Genomic DNA, 24515 nt, shown 5'->3' on the forward strand with positions numbered 1-24515 from the left:
TAATAACAAATTAATAAAAATTATATATTATGAATATGAATTAAAAATAAAAAACCGTAATACAAAAGCCATACCCACTATGTTGACACTGTTGACAGAGCGGCGAGTACGAACTTCCACAATTATTATGAAAATCAATAAACGTGTACAATTTTTGTGAAAGCGGACTACTACGACGGTAATAATTATAGTGAACTGTGATGAAGTGCAATATGCCGATATCACAGACATTCTCGAAAATCTATACGTAATATCCAACATTATTTTTATTTTAACGCTTCTCATTTATCTTACACCAAAAGTGTACAATATATTACCTTTAGAAATTAAACATAGCAACTCTTTTAAGATTTGTAGAAAAAAAATTTCACTTTAGCCATTACAAGAACAAAATATAGACAGACTCTTATTAATGTATAGGATTACAGCATTACTTATTATATTAGCTAGACGATTTTAGTAATTATTGTTAAATTTAGTTTTGTATTATCATATTAATATATTATATTATATTATTTACCTACACAATTTTTTGCATAATACTAAATTATGATATTATATTCTATAAACAAAGAAAAGAAAATATGTATTTATCTATATTAATATTCTAGTTATGTGAGAAATGCATATTACAAATTGTTATTATTTAATTTATATAAACTATTTAAAGAATTTATATTTAAAATATTACTTGCTGTAACAGGTCCATGTTTGTCCATACAACTCATGTTATTAAGTCTGATAATTTAATACAAGCTTAATATTCTATAGGTTGGATGACTGAAAGAAGTTTCACTCCGTCCAAACGTATACCTACTCGTTTTATTAACACTTTTCTTAAGTTTGGTTTCACGTCTGTCTGTGATCAAATCTTGCGCGCTCGATTTGAGGCACTTTTTGAAGATGAAAAATTCTGAAAATTGGTATAGACCTTGGTCTTGGATGACAATACAATAATCCGTTGTCATTTTGGGACATGGACCAAAAAAAAAAAAAAAAACGGGCAAGACATTTTGTAACGTTGACGCTTTGGATGAAATCGACAGAATGAGACAACATCGTCCCAATATCTCGGAAGCAATTGTAAATGACGGACAATAAATTATAAGTACTGTCAAATAACAAAATATATAATACACATAATGGTCTCATAATGAAATTGTTAATATAAAAAAATTTCAATTGGTTGTGGCAAACAAAATAAATGTCTTGTCATTTCACGACCACATAAACTTATTTATTTATAAATAAATCATAATCACCAGTAGTTTGATTCTTTTTGTTTCACAAACATATTTCTTAAACGTTTAATAAAAATATTTACTTTCAACTAAAAAGTAGAAAATAAAAAATAAAAAAAAAAATTTTAAAAACACACTTTTCCATAAAAACATTTAAAAAAAAATTTTAAAAATTGCACTAAAAAGACAAAAATAATTCTCTGTACTTAAAAATAATGAAAAATTTATTGATGAAAAATTTAAAAGTGTGTGGTGCATCATACAAAACATTAAAAGCCGAGCTAAGTCTCACATACACTTCTTTGTTCAATCCTGTTTATAAGATAGTGACTGGCAGTATATGTCAAGTATAAGAGCAAAATAATGAAAAATTTACTGATGAAAAATTTAAAAGCCAAGGAAAGTCTCACATACACTTCTTTGTTCAATCATGTTTATAAGATAGTGACTGGGAATATATGTCAAGTGTATGAGCACCACACACTTTTAAATTTTTCATCAATAAATTTTTCATTATTTTTAAGTACAGAGAATTATTTTTGTCTTTTTAGTGCAATTTTTAAAAAAATTTTTTAAATGTTTTTATGGAAAAGTGTGTTTTTAAAATTTTTTTTTTATTTTTTATATAATTACAAATTGTGGAAACTGTTTACACTCCATACCAATTATGTGTAAGTCATTTTAATGGTGTTAGGCAATGATATGTTGTTTAGAGTTTTGAATTTATAGAATAAGCTTCTAATTTTTGTAATAGTTATTTCAATGTGAATAACCCATTTAAAATAAATCCCTACCAATCATTCAATTGGCGCACCAAGGTATTTCACTGAAGCTAAAGATTTTATATTCTGAATACCTACCTATACCTAATTTCTGTAGTAGGTATAATTCAAAAACAAATAACTGTATAGATCCTTATTTCTTAAATTTTTTAAATGTTCACTAAATGTTTGAATAACGTACGACCATTTTCCACACAAGATACATTTTTCACATATTTTGACTTTTTTTCTTATATACGAATGCAGAAGTATATATATGTATATACATTTGTCAATTGTTAGAACTAAAAATAATTTAAAAAATCAATTGTTTATCATGAAAAACACTTTATTAAACTTAATCACAAGTTAAACAATTTAATGTGATTTTTGACATTACTTGTCCTTCATGAGAGAGTCAATATCGGGATGAAAACTTGATAGTTTTAGAATTAAATCACTTTCAACATTCAGTTTATTCCTATATTTAGCGTTAATTATACACTAATTTGACACTACAGAGTGATATTGATAAATATTATTATAACCAGAAATATTATTAGACATGTACTATAAATTATAAATATATAATATTAAATATTATATTTACATGGTTCACGGCCCAATACCACGCTGCTCGAGGCCAATAGGTTGGGAACTGCTGATATAATGCATAATCAATTTAATTTAAAGTTCGGTTTAAAAAATGAATATATACCGATATTTTATCAAACTTATTTAATGTCCTATAGTATATTTCAAAATTTTAAAAATAATTTTCAGGTCAAGTTCAATTACGCAAATAATATCAAAGTTATTTTACCATTCCTTAAAAATATAATGAATTCATTAAAGCGCTTACAAATAATTCTAATGCTCATGCAGAGTACTGAAAAGTTATTTTGTTTTTAACAATTAATATTATATGAACAATATTCTAAATTAGAATCCGCATTTACAAAATTAAAATCATTTTTGTTAATGTGATCCATTGGTTATACAAATAACAATAAATAGAGGTACCTAACTAAATAAAGTTACAATAATACTACAATAATTTTTAAGTTTTCCCAAAACTAAAATTTGAGATTTTGAAAATGTGTCCATCTATATTATGTTTTCCAATGGAAATTAATTACTTAAGAGTAGAACATTTTTTCAACTTACTATTATAACGCTCGCGGGAATTGAGGCTCCAGATATAGTCATATAGTAAGTACATGTATGAACACTGCCATTTTAGACGGGGAAAACTAGTATTGCACTTTCCACACGGCATTATTATATCGATGCAAGAATAAAATATGAGATAAGATTAAGCACGAAAACACTGTGTCTGATTATGACGATAAATTTTATTGCCATTACATTTTTCTTATTTACTATAGTTCCTACTATTATTATTGTAAAATATTGCTACCAAGACACTACAGAATATCGTCGGTCTTATACCTCTCACGGGCGTCCCCAAGGGAGGTCAAGATCTGGCACTTGCCCCCCTAATATTTTTAATCTGTTAGCCCTTTGCTCAAACATATTAACCACTACGTTCATTGTTTATTTTTAATTATCTCCCCCCCCCCTAGTAAAATGTCCGGAGACAAACATGACACCTCTGATTTATATTAGGATGAAAAGAGTCGTCTCATCGGACTCATCTTATACTTTACTTATTTTATATTGTTATGTAAGTATGTAACCTTATATTGTAATAAATAACGTAAATGAAATAACAATTGGAAACTCCAATATCAACTATAGATATTTTATCGGACTCAATCAAGCGTATATTATAGGACGGGATCCAACAATAAAAACAATTTCAAATTTAGAACTGTGCTGTATAATACGTTTGTAATTCCCAGTGAAAGATACACCTACCTTGTTTGGTTACACAATATAGTATACACACTTACAAAATATCTATGCATAGTAATTGAGTTCTAATACTTATACGGAAAAAAAATATACTAGGTAATTGAGTACTTGAGTCCCAGGATTATTTTGAGTAAAATATAAAATCAATCGTAGGATTTGTCATTTGAATATGTATATGTATTAAGTCTATAATCTTTAGGTATCATACATAATATATACCAATATATGAAATTCAATTTAATCATCACCTTCTTACCTATATTTATTTATTTGTAAACAAGTAACCACTGAATTATTTACTACACACCAATATATTAATATTATACATATTATACATTCACATATATTCTATAATTATACCCATTACCCATTAACTATCATATTACATTTTTCACACACTAATCAACACATTTTTCAAAATTGACAACGAAAAAACCACGCTTGTAGAATTTTTTATTTCAGACACTCTTAAGTCTGTAAAATGGAGAGGAAGATGTTTTCTTTAAGTTTGCCGGGACTCCATTAATACTTAAACATGGAGTTAATTAATATTACATTTTAAAATTCACGGAACTCTATTCGTTCAAAAAGATTTTATTGGGAGTTGGGACTAATAATACCGTATGCAGCCAAAATGACTTGTCAATGCATGTTTGGATACAATAAAATTAATGATATTTAATTTTTTAAATAACATAATAATATTATATTACATGTAATAGGTACCTACCTATACGTATTAAATGTTATCGACTACGATCATTATCATACCATACATATAACAAACTATTACAATGACATTAGCAATTAGATATATTATTCTGTAATCTGTACACACTACACAGTATAGAAAAATGTATATCTTTTCTTTAAGTACCTATTCATTCAGTTTAGTTCGATTTTCTAAACAAAACGGATCATGGATTTTGATATTTTTAAAGATTTTGAAACTCGTCGTGGGAAATAGTGCGTTGTAACTTGTAATTGATAATTTTTAATTGAATACATTTAAACTAAATAAATACGAAAATAAAATTTTTCATGGTACCAATTATGACTGATATATATTTAATTGGAAAAATAGCCAATGATTTAAATTTCCATTAAAGTAAAGCACAATCTAATGATCTTCAAGAGAAAACCGTTACAAAATAAACCTACAAGCTTAGTGTCTCATGGCTGACTTAAATATAGTCTCTAAAAAATAATTAAGTAGGAAAAAATGTTTAAACACTGTTTCCCAAACGTGATATACCAAATCGTTCTCTCAATTCTCAGGTGAATATATATTATAATCGTTACATACCCAAACTTGTTATGTCCCACTATTTCACTAACAGAGCATCGACGAATGACGAATATACATGTGTTCATGATACCTACGATTTCATACTTTGTTCTTTTTAGTAGCATATAATTAAGTACGTTTGAGTACTAGTTTTGTACGATTGAGTGGCTGTACCTATGCAAATTGCGTGACAAAAATAAGAACGGTTTTGGTCGACAAGTGATAACCAATTGGCTGTTTTTTTATGAGAGAGCCATAGACTTTACACTTGTAAACGGAACATAGTTGTAGTACCCACAGATATATAAACATACTCTCTGTAGTAGTACCTAGTGGCTAGTACTAAGTAGTTACACATCTTGGCGATAATATGCACTATTTAGTTACGTATCCATATGTACAATATGTGATTGCTGTTATCATTACTTCAACTATCTAATATTAACACTATTCTGTATACTAATCATCTCTAAGTAATCTCGATCGTACCACATTAACCCCCCAATCCAGCACGTTCCGTCTATTACCATAAGGTCCATGGACATAGCAGAGCGCATTTTCGCAAAGGTGGACATAAAATAGTTAAAAAGTTAAAGTAAAGTTAAAAAGTCAATTTTTTTTTTAAACTTTTAAACGTAACTAGTATAAATGATCTACCAAGTTAAAAATTGTCAACATTTTTCATTTATATAAGTAAAATAAGTAAACATTAATCTAAAAATAAAAATCATTCAATACTAATATAACCCAAATATTTCTGCTATTTTTCTCGATAAAACAATTTTAAATATGGATATATTTAATAGATTAGATAGGCATAAAGCCATAAGACATACATTATATTATTATATTAATACATTTCCAGTACAAATAACAATTACCGATGAGAATTAAACCACCAGCAACTAGATTCTAGAAATAGGAAAAAAAATGTTAAAAATAACTTAACAATTAAATTATCATATAAATATAGTTGTATAAATATTATATTATGTTTATACTTGTAAACAATATTATGAACTATAGAACACTTGCATTGACCAGGAATTTTTTTAATACAACTATGAATTATACAAAATGTTATGCAGGTATAGTGCATTTTAACTTTATTTTACAAAGATAAATATATTAAAAAAATCGTTTAAGTCGATGTCGCTCTGTTGTACATTAGGCGTCAAAGGATCGCTTTAATGGATGGTATTAAATTTGAATTCAATGATATCAAATCATTGTATATTAAAAACGATTCTGAGCGGAGACGGTATGTCAGTTATAATAAGATTTGATATAAGTTATAGTTAAGATATTTTATTTTGTTATTACTTATTATTATTATGGTAGCTGGTAAGTTGAATTAAAATTATTCTTAAATAATTATCAGTGATGCTGAAAAAATATTAAATATACCTATGTAAAATTGGGCTGTTTTTAAACCGAAATACAACAATTGATGAACGTTATTAAAATACGTTGTATTTAATTAACAGTAATTCGTTTTTGAATTACAACAAAATAAGAAAATTGCTACAATAAAAGAAATCGAGTGAATATTCAATGTTGTAAAAGTTTCAACTCCAAACGCTCATAAAAATTTAATTTGACTTTCTAGAACTACACGAGTAGAACTTTTTTTCTTGATAAAGGTAGCAATCTTGTATTAAATTTTTAAATCTTAGATATAAATGGACACATTTTTATGGATAGGTATCTAACTAAATATAATATGCTAATTTTCTTGATTTTTACGAATTTTGTCAAAATTCTAAGTTTAAACATTCATAATACAAATGTCATAAACAATTATTGTGGATTTACCCTCAACTTTTTTTTCATTTCCATTAACATTTAACAACAACTTACGAAGAACCTTGTATTACATTTTAAAGTTTTTTGACAAAGCGAAAATTTTTTCTGCAAGAAACCGTGATGACAGACACAAAAAAAAATAATAAAAAAATAAATATAAAAACACACATCATTGTAAAATCAATACATTCATGATTCGTCGCTTAGCTCAGAATCTAAAATAATAAATTGAACAAACTTTGATGTACATTAACACAGTATTTTGCGCTCTTAAGCACTTTTTTGTAATAATACAGTGCCAGACATATAATTATTTCATAATAATCTACGTACCTATATCAAAATGTATGAAATATTGTATACATACCTACAGGCATATACAAATCTATTACATAAATACAATTGAAATTAACTATACCTACTTATCAATGTCTGTTCTGTTAATGCGGGCTCTAAGATCGTTGAAGTTAACCATTTCGAAACTTGGCTTGCTCGCTTTATAAATAATTAGCCTCTGGACCAAACATTGATAAAATTTAAACCCATTTACCCATCTTTTTAGTTTTCAGTCCGTATTTAAGTTGTTCAACCCAGTTGTTATGAATTTATGTACATTTTGAAATCGCAGAAGTCATTACTCATTTGTAGAGTTATGTGTTTTACGGTCAATTGTCAAGGAATGACATTACGTATTGTTATAAAATTTATTCAGTATGTGTATTGAATGGCTGCTATGAGTGATAGGATATTGTCAAGAATTACATACCTATACCTACATTTTTTTTAATTCATACATACAATTTTAGAGTTGGTGTGATATGGAAATTAATTAACAAACACAATTTGAAAAATGGCTTAAATAGTCAAACATATTACTAATCAAATCAATTTTATTATTAGACACATTGAATCAAATCAAACTGAATGTTAATTGCTTAATAGTTAATGTGACTAATAATATACTTGCACTATTATGAAGTATAATATTATAATTCCATTAAAAACTGTACAATTAAATAAGTCAATTCAACATAATATATGATACCAGATTAAAGTGTCCAAATCAAGGTCCAGTACCGAAACATCCAGAATTTATTATATGCAATACTGCAAAGTATTTTATACCCATAACTATTATAAAAAAGGCCGTTCCTGATCGAAGCCGGTCTCACCAAGGAAACCGAACAATTACTTTAATAATAATAGTTACAATTTTAACAAAATATTGGTATATTTCGATTCCTAGGTACAATTATTTTTTAAGTTTTGAGAATTTCATAAAAACAAAAAATATAAACATTTGGATGAATTACGATTGAGTACTGACTACGGGACCTTCAAAAGTGAAAATGTTCACTATTAATATTGAACATAGAATGTAATACCAACTAAACAGAAAATTGAATTCAACGTTGCCATTGTTTACGACTGTGAAAATATTTTTGTAAGATAAGTAAATAACTAAATTTACTGTCAAAACAATCAAATAGTCCAGAGTTTTAACCAAACTTTAAATTCTTAATCTTATAATCCTCATACCGTAGTCATACCCCAGTATATTCTGTCCTTGAATCATTGAAATAAATAAATAATAATTTAAGTTGAAACAAATACTAAAATATCAACCATATTTAAAACATATAGGTAGGTCAGATCAAATAGGTAGGTAATCAAAGCAACAATTCCACTTAAGACATCCAAAAAATTAACTATGTACCTAATACAATATACATATGTACGTAGTATAATATAATAATATATTTGAATTAACTATAAAATGTTGATTATATTTAAATGAATTTAATTATATACTTAAAATATTTCAATTAGGCTTTATATAGAATTTAAAATTAGGTTATTATGACTTATATTATCGTCACACACTTTACTTAACGTCTTAACAGTAAATGTACTATATTTATTGAAAAATCTGAATTATAAAAGATAATACAAACGATATTGTTTGAAAATTAAAAACATTGTATTAAAAAGTAGCAGGCAGGTATAATATAATAGGTAGGTTCACGTTGGCAACGTTGTACTCATTTTCATACGTATTCAAGATGTTTTAAAGGTCAGATAGATATTATATTATTGGGTACACAATCTAGGGTTTCCAAATTGCGCATGAAAATCATTATCTTTATCTAGGTCAAATTACGTGTTAGAGTTGAGTTGCGCGCGTAGTGTTTTGCGACAGAACTGATTTGCGAGAACTATACAAGTGACATTTAATAATAAAAATCACCAGATGTGCACATAGTAAATATCGAAAAATGTCAGGTTAAAAATATACAAATATTCGTGTGGCTTAAGTTATAACTAGGCCAGAAGACTTGTAGCTTTTTTATATTTGTTTTACATAGTCACAAAAATAGCAAAGTACGAAACAAATACATTTCATGCTTTCACAAAACTAGTTTTGAAATCTTATTTTGCATATAAATATATATTTTGAGTTTTTTTTTGTTTTTAGAGCATATTTCATCGATTTTTTATTTTTGAAACATACTTCAATTTAATTAATAATTTTATAAATTTCTTCTTCACTAACATTTTCATTTTAAATTATACAACCAAAACATAAATTTACTTTTATTTTTATTTTTTGTCGTCCATGATTTTTGACTGGCCCCGGCGTACGTTTATTATTTAAAACTGTATCTAAAATCACACTGAATTTTACAATTTTGATTCGTCTGAAAAAATATACCTAGTGTTATATATTTTGTCAGCCATATTTCACATGTAATATTTCTTATTGGTTAGGACTGCAGGCTTTTTATGAAATTTTCATTTTTTAGAGCATTAAGAATTTTCAACATACATTTTAAACTATGATTATATAATATAATATTATTATGTACAACTATTTTAACATAGATAAGTTTTCAGACTGGATGCAACATTTATTTTTAACATTATGCGTAACGCTTTGTGTATTACCACAGAAACGCAAACCGACAATAAAAAGTATATTATACAATTATAAAAATATATAGTTTATGCTACTTTGCTTTAAAATCTACTTTTTTAACCGATTTTGTGTAACACTTAATTTACCACCATGCAAACACAAATCAATTTATAATATATATTAATTTAATACTTAATTGTTCTAAAGTATATATAATTCTTAATTCATTAAATTCTTAACAAAATGTAGTATGCTACCAGATATTTTTCTACTGCACTATCCTCAAAAACAAATTTGTGGTTCATAAATTTTCCTTGTAGATGAAAAATGTCTAGTAGCATGCTTAATTATTTTGCTAAAGGTATTCCCAATTAGTTATCATAGTAGTTCTGTTGATTTTGTCTTAGTCAATAATGATAATGACAAATCACTCAATAATCATCAATATATAAGTCAATTACAAAAATTATTATTTTTGTATAAGTGTTTATTATATTATTGTTTGCCTTAGTTGGGCATTCACTAAAATTATGAGAGTATTTACGAGAGTAAACCTAAGAAAAACAGTCAGAGTTAAAATGGACGAACAAGTTATTTTTATTAATTTCTGTAGACGGTAATAACTTATATGTAAACAATAGGTCAGGCAAGTCGAAATCCAAGTATTAAGCGGAAGCCACACCCGCATGTACTGCCTTCATTTTACATATGTTTTAACATAGCAAAAACTGTTTTGTTTATTGTTTTAAAATGCATTATTTTTGAGTTTCTTCAAACGTGAGTAAATTGTTTAGTATTTGTTAAGCCGAAAAAATAAAAACAACGTTGGATAGTAAATTTTTTTTTCTATATAGTATGAATGTTTGGTTGCTTAGCTTGGACTGCAACCGAGTGGTTCTATCCTACGAAAAACAGTTTTTGCTATGTTATACATTTGTAAGACGGAGACAACAAACGTGGGTGTGGCGTCCTTTTAACTAGGCCAAATATATTGAATAGTTTTCTATGCGGGCCGTGCATAAAAATGTATCGAAAAAACAACCTTTTATACACATTTATAAAATTATATTCATAACTTACAATATTAATATACCCATGTCCCATACTACTTATTTAATTACATTTTTTCAGAATATATAACAGAAAAGTAACAATAGTAACATAATGATGCCCCAATAAGAGCCAAGACTCAAGAGGTACCCTCACCAACATTGTTGTGGCACAAAATAGAAATGTTACAATTTTTTTTATTAATTGTTTATTAATCATTAATATTGCTATCGGTGAGCCATAAAAAATGAGCAAAGGACAAATGTTTGCATGCCAGCAGTAGGTTGTAGGTATATACGTATATTCAAACAATAAAAATATTACGTGAGGTACCTACAGTTAAAATTTTGAATTTAGAAATTACAACCGTAAATTTCATACATTTTATTCTAATGGTTAATGACGCAAAGTGAATCATAAAAAAGATTACAGTCTACTGTAGTTAGTTTATCGCTCTTATATTATAAAATATTATGTATTTTAATGATTTACGAAATAGATAAATCATGCCGCAATATCGTTCAGAGTAAGTAATATATTAATATTATCATTGAGTATATTATTCCAATAGTATATGTATTAGTGGGCGTGTGTGTCTTTGTGTAAGCGCTACGTGTTTTCTCGTGGTCTTTGTTGTTATATCGTCATCTTCCTATGAAGGCCAGACTTGAATTTGTTTTTTTGAATAAAAATATTATTAAATTCAGCACTGTAGTGAATACGTAATGACTAATGCTAAAATTATTCATCAAACAAAATGTTATCGATACCAAGCAACAAACGACGTCATTAAATGTACACTGCTAGATTTATAGTAGTTTATACTTTATACCATAAGTCATTATAATATTATAGTCTATAGTACATTATGGCATTGTACTACATAGTTATTAATAATACATTTAACGCTAATCGCATTGTACTACATAGTTATTAATAATACATTTAACGCTAATCGCATTGTTTTTGGTCGATGAATATGTAATATATTTTGAAGAACAATATTTAGTGATATTATTGTACAAGTCACACAACAAATGTGTTTTACAAATTTTGTTTTTTCAACAGTCAAGACTGAACAGAAAATTAAAATAATGAATTTAAGTAAACAGCGTACCAGTATATTAACCCGTACAACAGTGTGATGTGTAGTTTAAAACCGAAAGCAATGATTGGGAATTCTAAAAGGGCGGGTGTGAAGACAAATACCTAATGTGTGTTCATTGTTTTGGATAAAGCTATACAATACAGTGTTTGCCTATGAGAATAATATTATCAACACAAACACATAATAATATTAATACATAAAATCCAAACAGATTTCACTGCCATTTGAAAGCATATTTTAGTAACGCATTATTAGAAAAAAAAGAATGTCTGAAAAGTCTGGGGAATGAGCGGTATAAAATTGTTCGGCGGAAGAATGCCGAGAATATATCGTAACGACGATAGTTCGTGGAAGAGGCGATGAGCGGGGAAAAATGAAATTCGTTTGCGTGTCGTAGCGACAGCTGTCGGCGGCGGCGGCGGCGGCAGGTGGTGCCGGTGGGTGGAGGGTGGGTGAGAGGGTGGAGGTACAGCACAATAGCTCCACAGCCCACGGCTTGCCGTGCACAAGAGGAGAACGACATTTCCGATAGAACGCAGCATGTAGGCCCGCCGCAGTAGGCACACAGCGCGTGCGTGCAGGGGACCCCGCCTGAGTGGTTCTCAAAATTGTCGCGCGCGTGTCGGCGGGACACATCATTTTTGTATCGCCGACTCCGCCGCCGGTCAACGTACGCGCTCGGCGTCGCTCGCACCGAAAGCGGACGTTGAAACGATCACAACAAGCGGGCAGCGGCTGAAATTATTGATGTTGCCATGTTGGCAACACGAAAAAAGCCCGAGCTCCGAATACGAATGGCCTTGAAACGACTCGGGTGTGGAGAATAGGCCCCCTTTGTTTACGAGAATCTACAGACTATTTGTATTAATACATTGTTATACGCACTCAATGGAAAAATATTTCTAACGTTATAGCCGTACTCCTATAAACACAATATACCACATTTACGTGGTGTAGTTTGCTAGTTTGAACAACGTTTTATTGAGCGTCGTCGCTGGCAAAATCGATCGCGTACAGACTAGACCCGACATCGTAATAAAGTGTCTAAAGCGTCATTTTAATATAACTATCTCGGCGCTGGCACCCAAGTTTGTCGCCGAGGGGTCAATCGGCCAAATATTATCTTTTAATATATTTTAAGCGTGGTTTAATCAACATAACATTTTCGTTTATTATATTATGTCATTAGATGTACCGTTATAATATAAGCAGTACTCGGGATGTCACATTTTATTCTATCTCGTTCTTCATTTTACTACCAAACTACCTAGCTGTTATAATATTATCACGTAAAAGCATGAGTACTGGACGTAATATAATAGTGTGCCCGTAGGGGTAGTTTTATTAACGAGTATTTTTATGTTTTGTTGTTTTATTAATAAACTAATGGGATAGAATAATATATTATTATTCAAGATTTTAAGATTTTAATTTTATGTTTTCGTCAGATCATAATCAGATCATACTTTTATATTAACAAAATAAATTAGTAACATCACTTATTGAATATATTCATATTTTTATTGTTTATACATAATATGTATCTATGAGATTCTGATGCGTAAAGAAAATATAAAATAAAACAATATTATCTGTCAACGTTCTATTTATGTAATGCGCTAATATCTCCAATAGTACCTCCACTAGTATCTTCTATATTATACATTTTTTTACATTTTTAATTAAAACGTAATGAACATTTTCGAAACGTTGCCACAATATTGATCTATCATAAAATTCGACAACCGAAAATTCGACTACCGGTGTAAGAACTAAAAACTTCCACTTAAAGGGCGTGGAGACTAGGAAATTAATAATTTGTTATTATTGAATAAACTAATGTACTTACGTTGCGCTACCTGCGAAAATGTATCATTGATATTATTTACATTGTAATATTATGTAAGTAATGTAAAAGGGAAATAAATCGAAATGCCTAAAATCATCAATACTAAATATTATATTATATAAAAACATATGCAATTCAGAATAACACATAAATTAAACATTAGTTTCGAGCTTATCTTATAAATAAAAAGCATAATAATTCTTGATACGGATGAAATGAGTTCATGGTGAGTAGTGAATTATAAAGAAAATATTATTTCAGTAGGTATACAATATTATAAAAAATAGTCACAAACTTAAAACAGAAGAATATATTGCTAATACATTTTTTATACCTAGTTATCAACATTTTAAAAATCATCAAAATTAATGTTATATCATTATATTTACGTAATACAAAAATACCTCTTATTATTAGTCTGATTTCCAAAATTAATACGATTAGATGGTACAATTAAATGACAATTTTATTTTATCTCGTATAACAGCAATGCAAAGGTTGAAATTTACTTATATTATTTCTAAACATTTATAATTTAGTTTGCCATTCATAAGTTTGAATTTTTGACACTTACTAGAGTTTTTTTTTAAATCTAAATAACTATGTGGGAAATGATAGGTTTTAGTTAAAGAATAAATAGAAAATATATTTAAGTAGAAGTTTAAAAGATGAAACAAAATTAATGCCATTTATATTAACATTATACTATATTTTTCAAGAGCTTATGAAACAGTTAAAATAAGCAATGGATCTGTATGGCAATATGTCCACATTGTTAGCCATCATCTGATATAAACGGGTGTATGAATTTACAACAATAATTTAAATTGTTTTATTATAGCTAGAAGAATATTTTCCAGAAATTAATTATGTAATTAAACTTTAAAGTAAAAGTAGGTGAAGTTGAGATAGAGTCTGCTGTTTGTTTTAAAACAAAATTAGATAAGCTGTATATATATATATATATGTATAATGAAGATTTATCAGGTATTTTTAAAATTAAATTAAGACATTTTAATACGATTAATCGGATCAAAAAAATGGAATGGCAATTTTTATTTGGATCATCCCAATTTAGTTTTTTCAAAATTATTTATGTTTTTTCACCAGCATCAACATAAAAATGATTCTATTCATCTGAGTGAAGATTCCTCATTTTTATAGATTACAGAATAAGAAGTGACTTACAAAAAATATATTGTGTTTAGATAAAAGAATTATGATAAATGAACAATATTATAATCGAATACTATTATATCATTTTTCAATTGTGCACCTTTTACTTGTCTAACTCATGGCGGCTATCCTGTAATGATGTTAATGATACGTTGGCTACGTATCGTGTGGTCGGGACGGTTATAAATATGTGCTACTCTAGACATAACATCCTGTGCACACCTGTGAATTTCCAGTAGTTCCTAAACTTGACTTTTGTAGCACTTTTTGAACAAAGGTTTTCTCATGAAAGTGAATGAAAAATCTTAAGGAAGCTACCGCCATATTTCGGGTTCCAAATTATTTTCAGATTAAATGGTTTTTCAATTTTCATGGTTTCCATGGTTCTCTATGGCTGCTCGGGGCACTTCTTGAGAACCTCTGATTTATAATACTATATAGAACCTATAGTCACGGCAGTATTTAGGAGGGCCCAACGGGTGTGATTGCATCTGGCGGCAAATGTATGGAGGTGGTCCTAGAATTCGTCCTGATTATAGTACTTTAGCCAACATATCAGGTTAATATATAAAACCCAGGGGAAAAGATGGGTGGCAAAATGTATTTGCACGGGGGGACTAAATCCCAAATGCGGCCTGCCTACAGTATAGATAATAAATTGTTATTATCTACTAGCAGGAGTGAACCGGGTTGATATATTGGCCCGGCCCTTATTATTTCTTCGGCTCAAACATCGTAATCACAAATGTATCAATGTTCAACGAAGAGTTTTACTTATGATATGTTTATTATGTGTAAGTCATGTGTTACCATGATAAATACCATGGTATGATGTATGATGGTTATTTAATGATATGGTATTCTTTATCTCACTGACCATCAGCATCCAGTTCGCCGCTTTTTATTGGTTATCATTAAATATAATGTGGATGTAGAAATCGTCAAAAAATAGCGAAAGTGATTGCAGTATTGCATTTAAAAATACCAAAAACTGTGGTTAAAAATATTTATTTTACTATTTAACAAATTTATTTTACAAAGTGTTACAACAATTTTAAATTCTAAAAAATATTAAAAAATATGTTAGTAACAAAAATAATATATTACATTGAACTATAAGGTAAGGCACGACCGATTGATTTTAAAAATAATCAAGCTATCGTTACGACTATACATACAATGATGTCAAAACACAACTATAAATTATTTTAACAATATACTTCAGACTTTAAGCCATTTGATAACTTAATAGACATTTTATAAAACCGTTTAAAAAGGATAAGAAAATAAATTAGGAAAAAAATAGAAAAAATAGCCAAAATAGTTGTAAAAATGGATAAAGTGAACAAAATTGAACTTAAATTTTTTAGATTTTCATTCGAACTTCACGCAACGAATTTAAAACTTACTTAGTAATAAATTGGAGCAGTAGAAAAGTTGAAAATTTTACGATATAACGATAACAACAACTTATAACAATATAAGTGTATTATGAAGCGAATTGGATACAACGATGTGCTCAAGAGTCTATGATATTTTATATTACAATCCACGTTATTTTATCATGATGTAATCGATCCCACACTCACTATCACTTATAAACAAACACGCACTAAGAATTATATTTTGTATAAATTCATATATAATTACGACCAAACTCACTACTCTACGTTCAAGGACATACACAATTATATGCAAAATAATGTAATGTTTACATAATATTATACATTTCACTATGGTAAGAATTTCCTGTATAATCTAGGACTTATATAATATTTATATAACCTAATATATAAAATTTCTCCGGAGCCAGAAATGTGAAAACAGTCTAATCGTATCCAGTGGTACCACAAAAAATGAAAAAAATATTTCACAATATATAAATAAGAAGACTTTTTTATAATTTATTTTATTAATTTAAACTACATAAGCATTTAATGGACAAACAGTAACGTAAAGTATTATTATAATATTATATAGGAACATAAAGATTATCATTATCATCGAAATCACTACGATTGGGGCCCGGAACACATTGCGGTATTTTCGTATTATATGGCCCATAAAAACTGCTGTTTAGACGGTAAAGCAGTGGTCCTTAAAGCAGTGGTCCTAACTTATTTCGAATGACTTAACATGACACTTAACATTTGATAAGGTTTTCGTTGAACATTATATACATTTCTACTTATATAGTGCTGGTCTACGCTACCATTGCATAATTTAGATAATAGACTACTCATAGTATTACCATCGTGTTATAATATAAATAATATACTTAAGTATTAACTACACATTTACTATTGTTAAAATATTTTTATTTTTTTATTGTTATTATTTAGGTTAGTAGGTACCTACAATTAACCGAACAATAGTAATTGAAATAATTTATCAACACTACCTAGTATGTAGACAATTATCTTCCCTGACGTCTTGCTTCTGTAATAACATACATTTTAGTACTAATTGTATGCGCAGATAATCGGTTATTAATCTGACTATTGCTCGGGTTCTAGGTTAATGATTTTCAATGGGCTCATGTTAAGTAGTAAAATCGTTGAGTTTTTACATATCACATATTCGTATATGTATGTATGTAGTATGTGCTCACGGCCCACGATATAAATAAAAATAACTCAGGCCATAGATTGTGGATCAGGCCAACATTGCATGCACCTACTACTGTCGGTAGTTATCCCACTAGAATAAAAATAAAAAATATAATTTTGAAGAACATTTTAAGTTATATAGCGCCTTCTACCGGTCAACGTTATGAAATAAAATACATGCAAATCTACAGAAGTTGGTAACTCGTTATTACCTACTATGTTATAAATTGTATTCTATAAAATATTATACTGAAATACGATTAGCTCGTTCGTTTTGGATTTATTAAAAAATTTGCAATTATTCACACTGTCACCAGCGTTCGAATTGGAAAAATAAAGGAGACTAGCTTAAGTCTTAAGTTTCTTTTAGAGACAGACTTAAAAACATTACTGTTCCTTACAATGATTAAACCCAATATAACCCGTGGGTTAACCACTCCCCTCAACAAATTCATCCTCTACAACTTGAAATATTATAATATTATACCAATACCAGTTACATGTACCAATAATTACAATAAATATTATTTTACTTGTAATTTATTATCTTAAAAATTACTGGTTACAAAAAGTATATTTTAACATGTCGAACTAATTAGGTAATTAATCAAAAATCCTAATGATTATAAATAGGTAACAACTTTTGACCACTGATTAATATATATTATACAAGGCACGGATCAGTTGTGCCTAAAATAAAATTTGTATTTTAGGGTTAGTATACCAATTGGCAATTGCTCTGCTTATATTTATTTTAGGTCTTAAAACGGTATATTTGTCTGATTATACATTAGGTATGTTCATGTTTGCATTAGGTATATCATAAATGTAGGTTCTATCTATTATTTATGTTCATTGTATAACAATTGAAAAAATTGACAAATGGATTGTTTATTGAATTTGAAAAAAGCCGTTTATTTATATTATACTGTGAATAATTTTTAATTATGCACTTACAATATACTGTAATATAAATTTTTTGAAAGACTATTAAGGCTTTAACAGCCGAGGTAATTAGCCTGTAATAGTCACATATAGGTCTTGTCTCTATAGAGATACATTATGTTGAACAGTTGAGGGAGGTTGTGAAACATATTATTTATATTATTATAACGTTTTGCCACAAAAACTTAAAATGCGTGAGAAAACAGTATCTCGTATAGAATGATACGAGTATGCTGCTACTCAAAAATATAGTAAGTTTGTTGAATTCATTTTCTATAGCTTCGTGAGGTATGTTGGGATACAGGCGCTGGATAAAATCATTATTTTATTTGGATTGTTAAGTTTGCAGATTTTTAATTGTTATTCATTTATTGTTATAATTGGGTGGTTATCAATAAGTATAAATATCCACAATCGTTTATTAAATTTATATATACAAACATGATATTAACAACTTTACAATATTGCCGATAGCGATAATATAGTATTTGTGCTGGAATGTTTCATTTATGACAATTATATTAATTGTTATTTTTTCAGGACTAGGCTGTTTGCTACAGTTGAGCCAAATGATGTTTTGTTTGCATCTGTGGATATTTGAGCTTCAAGTTTATTTGTTGAATAGCAAGTATTCCGTGGAGTAAGGGTTGCTACTTTGCTTTTGTTAATAATGTTGTTGGTTTGGTTTTTAAAAACAGTGGTATTAAAATTTGATTGATTTTATTTGGTGTTTTTATAACTGTTGGCTTTATAGTGTATACTGAGTTTTGGCAAATTTATGGTCTATCTAACGGTGTCTTTTTTTTAATGCATGGTTTTGTATTTTGTGCTTACTCCCTGGTCGTTTATGTCTGGTACGCGTGACTATGGTATTAAAATATTAACCATAATTACCATCGTATCTTGACTGCATCGACTGTTTGCTAACACAGCTATTAAAATCGGAACTCAGATAATAAACGTGTTGTATGCAGTGTAAATAAGAACTGAAAATAATATTATAATAGGTAGTGATTTATTTAATTGTAATTATATATTTATGTACAACGTACATAAAGATTATGTTCAATGTCCAATGTTCATCAATCATTATATTCCAAAAAAAATATTTTTATATGTGATATTGAATAAAATGAAAACTATCTCAATTGGTTTATCGACCTAGTGTTGGTTATGGACGCGCACTTAGCTATTCCGCAACATTTATAAAATTATAAATAACAAAACGAAATCACTTTGGCTCAAAAATTATACTTTTTATTTAATCATAACTTTGTTTTTGAAAAGAAAGACTCAGAAAATGTGTATATTTGTATTGCGTTACTTAAATACTGACTGCTGAGTGTGTACTAGTCACTGGTCACTGGTCACCCGGTTAAAAGGGTTTATTCGGCAGATTCCTTAGACCAAGAAATCACACACATATCAGTTTAGAGTATGTTTTAATATTCTAAAGCTTCATAAATCAAAATAAATCATGTGTATAAATAATGTTATTAACAATATTTCGTGGTTTTTAACACCCCTACCTTTAAATAGAACAGGGGGCTTTATAGTCTCCATTTTCCACTACATGAACTTAATCTAATTATTTTCGTTGAATTATTTTATGAAAGCTCAGTTTTTGCAATACCTGCCTTGTAAATGTTTATATTGTTCATTTTTAAATTGAATACAATACAAATATTTAAAATAATGAGACAAATAATAAACGTTCATAATATTACCATGTGCACATCTACCACTTGTTGGAGGTTCTGAGGACTGGTTTTCTAAAGTATGTTTAAATTTGCTTAGATATTTTATAATCAGTACATTAATAAGACTTTGGGTTTGAAGTGAATCCAACAATTTTGAAAATTAGTATATTTTATAAGATCAAGGATTTTTATGAATAAAATCGGCACAAGTATTCTTATGTGATTGAAGGGTAGTAATAATGTTTTGTCTGTAGGTATTTTACATGCTCTGACAATAGCCAATTGACCTCCACCATAAATCTTAAAAGTAAATGTTGTGAATTGATTTTCATAGTATATTGTTATGATCTCTGATCGTGCATAGAATAACCAATAGTATAAGTGTGGGAGTCTGTTCCACACTGTTGCGTTTGTTGTGTAAGTAAACCAACGAAGTTTTTTTACTTAAATATTATATATTTATATTTAAAAATAAATAATTTACCAACATTTTAAAAGTCATGATATGATGAGCATATGGCACATCATAAAAACAACTTCTAATCAATCGATACGAGATGCAAATATATTTTTTATTCCACGGGTCTCATGAACCCGTTTCCGCGAATTCAGCCGAGAACGAAAATACAACAACTTCTTCTAGTGGGTACCTTTTCTTCGTTCTGTCCACAAATGTATATAATATTAAATAAAATACTTATAATTAACAAATAGTGTATCTTATGTAAATAACTTAACCTATACAAGTACTTCGTCACTCATGATCCGTCCGCCAAAGACACCACCGTTGAAGAACTCTTTTTATAAATTATAGTGAGGGATCACTATAAATTTTATAAATTTTATCTTACAATTGTCGGGAAGATTCGGGGTTTTTACATTAGTTATACGTCATACGACTCTGTTTTAGATTTATAATGGATCGGTTGACTACTTTTACTAAGTGTATATTATTGAACATCCGTGCATAACTTATTTTTCCACGAGAAAAGCTTTTCTGTATCATAACGAATTGCTACAATGTCCATGTCGGGGTCGATTAAAATAAAGCTCTGATTATCTTGATAACCTTGATGGGTAGTGGAATTACATTATGGAAATTCAAGTCAATGGTTTGTACTAATGGAATTTCTGTCACAAAAATAAGTTATCGATCTTAATGAAAATTTGTGGTTTCGGAAATTTTAATGAAATCAGAAATAGATTCTGTTTTAATCTGAAGTGGAAGAGTTGTTCTTACTGGGAAATTTGCATTAATCTCACGAAGTTCAGTTAATCAATGTTGGATATGCAATGCACTTACATGTAATTTTCTGGGTAGGGCAAAATTAATTATTGCAATAAGATTTTCAGTCTCATAATCGTATAAATTCAATAGAACTTCGAAGAAAAGGGTCTGGTCTAACAGCTTTGTTTTGTGAGTTTTTCTTTGCTTGTTCGCTTAATAATTTAACGTTCTGTTAAAGTTTCTGCTAGTTTTTAAGTATTTGGTTTAACACGTTGGTTACTACATGGTCACCGGCGACCCAAGTCATTTCAGAGCGTGGTGGCCAGTGGGCCATAATATTTTGTCATAATTTGTCGTAAATGTTTACGCTTATAAAAATAGCTCTAATTGTCCGATTTTGATAAAATTCATACAGTTTTAATCAATAAACCTTGTATAATAATATAAAGATAAGAAATGTCTTGGGTCGCCGGCTGGCACGTGGACTACAAATGATATGCCATCATATATGGGCCACCCTTCGTCGCCGGCGGTCTTGTTCTAAATCTAAATTTAAGTGGAATATAAATTAAATTTAAATTTAAATTAGCGTTTGTCGCTAATTCGACAATGCGCTTTAGCTCAGGTATTAAATTGATGTTATTTACTTTACTTTTCACTAATTGAGTTGTCTTGTTGAAGAGGAAACCAAAGTCAATGTTCTCACTCAGCACTACCGTATTGTGCGTTGGCTATTTGACTAACATAATTTCTAAGTCCACGATGGTTCATACTATTCGACAGATCATTATTTTCTATAATTGATAAAATATTTCGATGATTTTGATCAATTTCATGGATGTATGGAACAAATGCTTGTACAAACTGTTGGCAGCTATGCGTATTTTCTGGATTTTCAATTTTCTGTTCTAATTAATTACAGAGTTGAGACACGTAGTGATGTTTAATCTGGAAAGTGTGAATCTGTAACTTTTAGTCTGCTTACACATTTGTAATCAAGTCCTTCCGTGTTCTCTGATATTTCGTAATATTAGTTTGTATGCGTATTGAGGTGACAAGCAGGTACCCAATGGATATCGTTGGATTGTTTATTTCATAGAGTAATATACTACAGTAGAACCTCGATTATCCGAACTAATTGGGACCGCACCTAGTTCGGATACGCAAAAGTTCGGATATTGGAAATTTAAAAAAAAAATTTAGAATTACGTATGTATTAACTATTTACTATTTTTATAATTAAATATTTATTATTGTTATTAATATTTTATTAGAATTACATACATAAATTACATTATCAAAAACATTATCATACATTATAAGAAATAGGTACATTACATTTATTTTAATTACATATGTATGTATTATATTTTTTTGACAAAATTATCAATTTTAATTTGGCGATGAGCTGCAACGCGCTTTTCTGCAGCCAAGTCTCGCAAACGTTTAAGGAGAAGTAATTGCGTGCTGGACAACATTCGGCCTGTTTTTCAAACCACTCAAGACCAGTTTCAAATGCAGCAAATGCTTCAGCAGATGTTGGTCCTTTTGGCGTACTCATACTTTCATCACTACTGCTGTCGTCACTTTCTTCATTTTGCAACGAAGAAATGATTTCATCGCTATCTAATATTTGATATCCTAGATCATTTACATCAGTTGCTAACCAATCAACAGCGTCATCATAATTAACGTAAAATACATAACCTGTACTAATAATAATCCAAAAAGGCAAAAACGATAGTTATGATAAATTCGATAAACCGGCCGACCGGCCGGATACGAATTTTCATGTTCGGATAACAGAACGTTCGGATACGCTAATTATAGTTCGGATAATAGAGGGTTCGTATAACGGAGGTTCGGATAATCGAGGTTCTACTGTATAAGTAATAAATAGTAGTATAACTTTATAGTTTATTTTCAATTTTCAGTCAACAATATTAAGTGTAATTGATAGTACACAATACAGTCACCATATATAGTCACAATACATTTGTTAAACAATTAATTTATGCTGTAGCAACATAATTTAGTATTTATCAAAGTGCTGAGTTTTATTATTATTATATTCAATTACAGCATTAAAAGGTTATCCAATATTCTTATGTTTCTTGTTCAAACAACTCAATTCACAAGACTAAATAAAGAAGGCGTAAAACTTTTGTATGTGTTATCTGTCAGAAGGCCACAAAAAAGAATCTTGCAGATACACTGGCCGCAAGAAATGTAACTTGGAACTCAACATGTTGCTTCATTCTCACAATGTTCCAGCCACGACCGATTCAACCGTACGACAGAATGGAGTAATATAGGAGTCAGCTAACACTGTTATAGTCATGTTTCACGACCAACTAGACAACATAGGAAAACGGCTATGCTATCAACCGCGTTACTGTTGCCTAACCAATAAACGCATAACTTGATCAAAGCACGAAATCCAACTTCATCACCAAAAGTGCAGTTGAGCTTCTTGGTTTAAAATGAATTAATCTTTTTTTTTTTTTGTGATGAACCACGGCGCTACAGGGGGGCACTTCACCCTGGTGGGTCGTCCTTCCACCTGTATCCGTATCGTTTATTGAAATGCGTCATACATATGGCCTTAACCTACTACTTTAAGAGCTTTGCTCCACAAAAAACAGAGGGCTCTATCCCTCTAATTCCGCCGTTGGCGCACATTTAAGTTGACTTAACTAGCTAATCCTTAATTAAATCCTCGTTGTCTCCATCGCTCTTCTTCTTCTCTACGGGACTGGATATGTTTCGCGAATCTGTTGACTGCGTCCCAGTTGCTCCGCTTCTTCAGCATGCATCCAACAATATTGTCCGGACTCAATGCGTCTTCTTCCAATTTTACTACCAGCGCTCTTCTTTCCCTCCACCATCTGTCGCACCTGAAAAACACGTGCTCTGCGTCGTCGACCGGCTCCTCGCAGTCCACACAGGTCGAATCATC

Source organism: Myzus persicae, unplaced genomic scaffold (genome assembly GCF_001856785.1).
Source record: "Myzus persicae strain clone G006 unplaced genomic scaffold, MPER_G0061.0, whole genome shotgun sequence".
Classification (NCBI taxonomy): Eukaryota; Metazoa; Arthropoda; class Insecta; order Hemiptera; family Aphididae; genus Myzus; species Myzus persicae.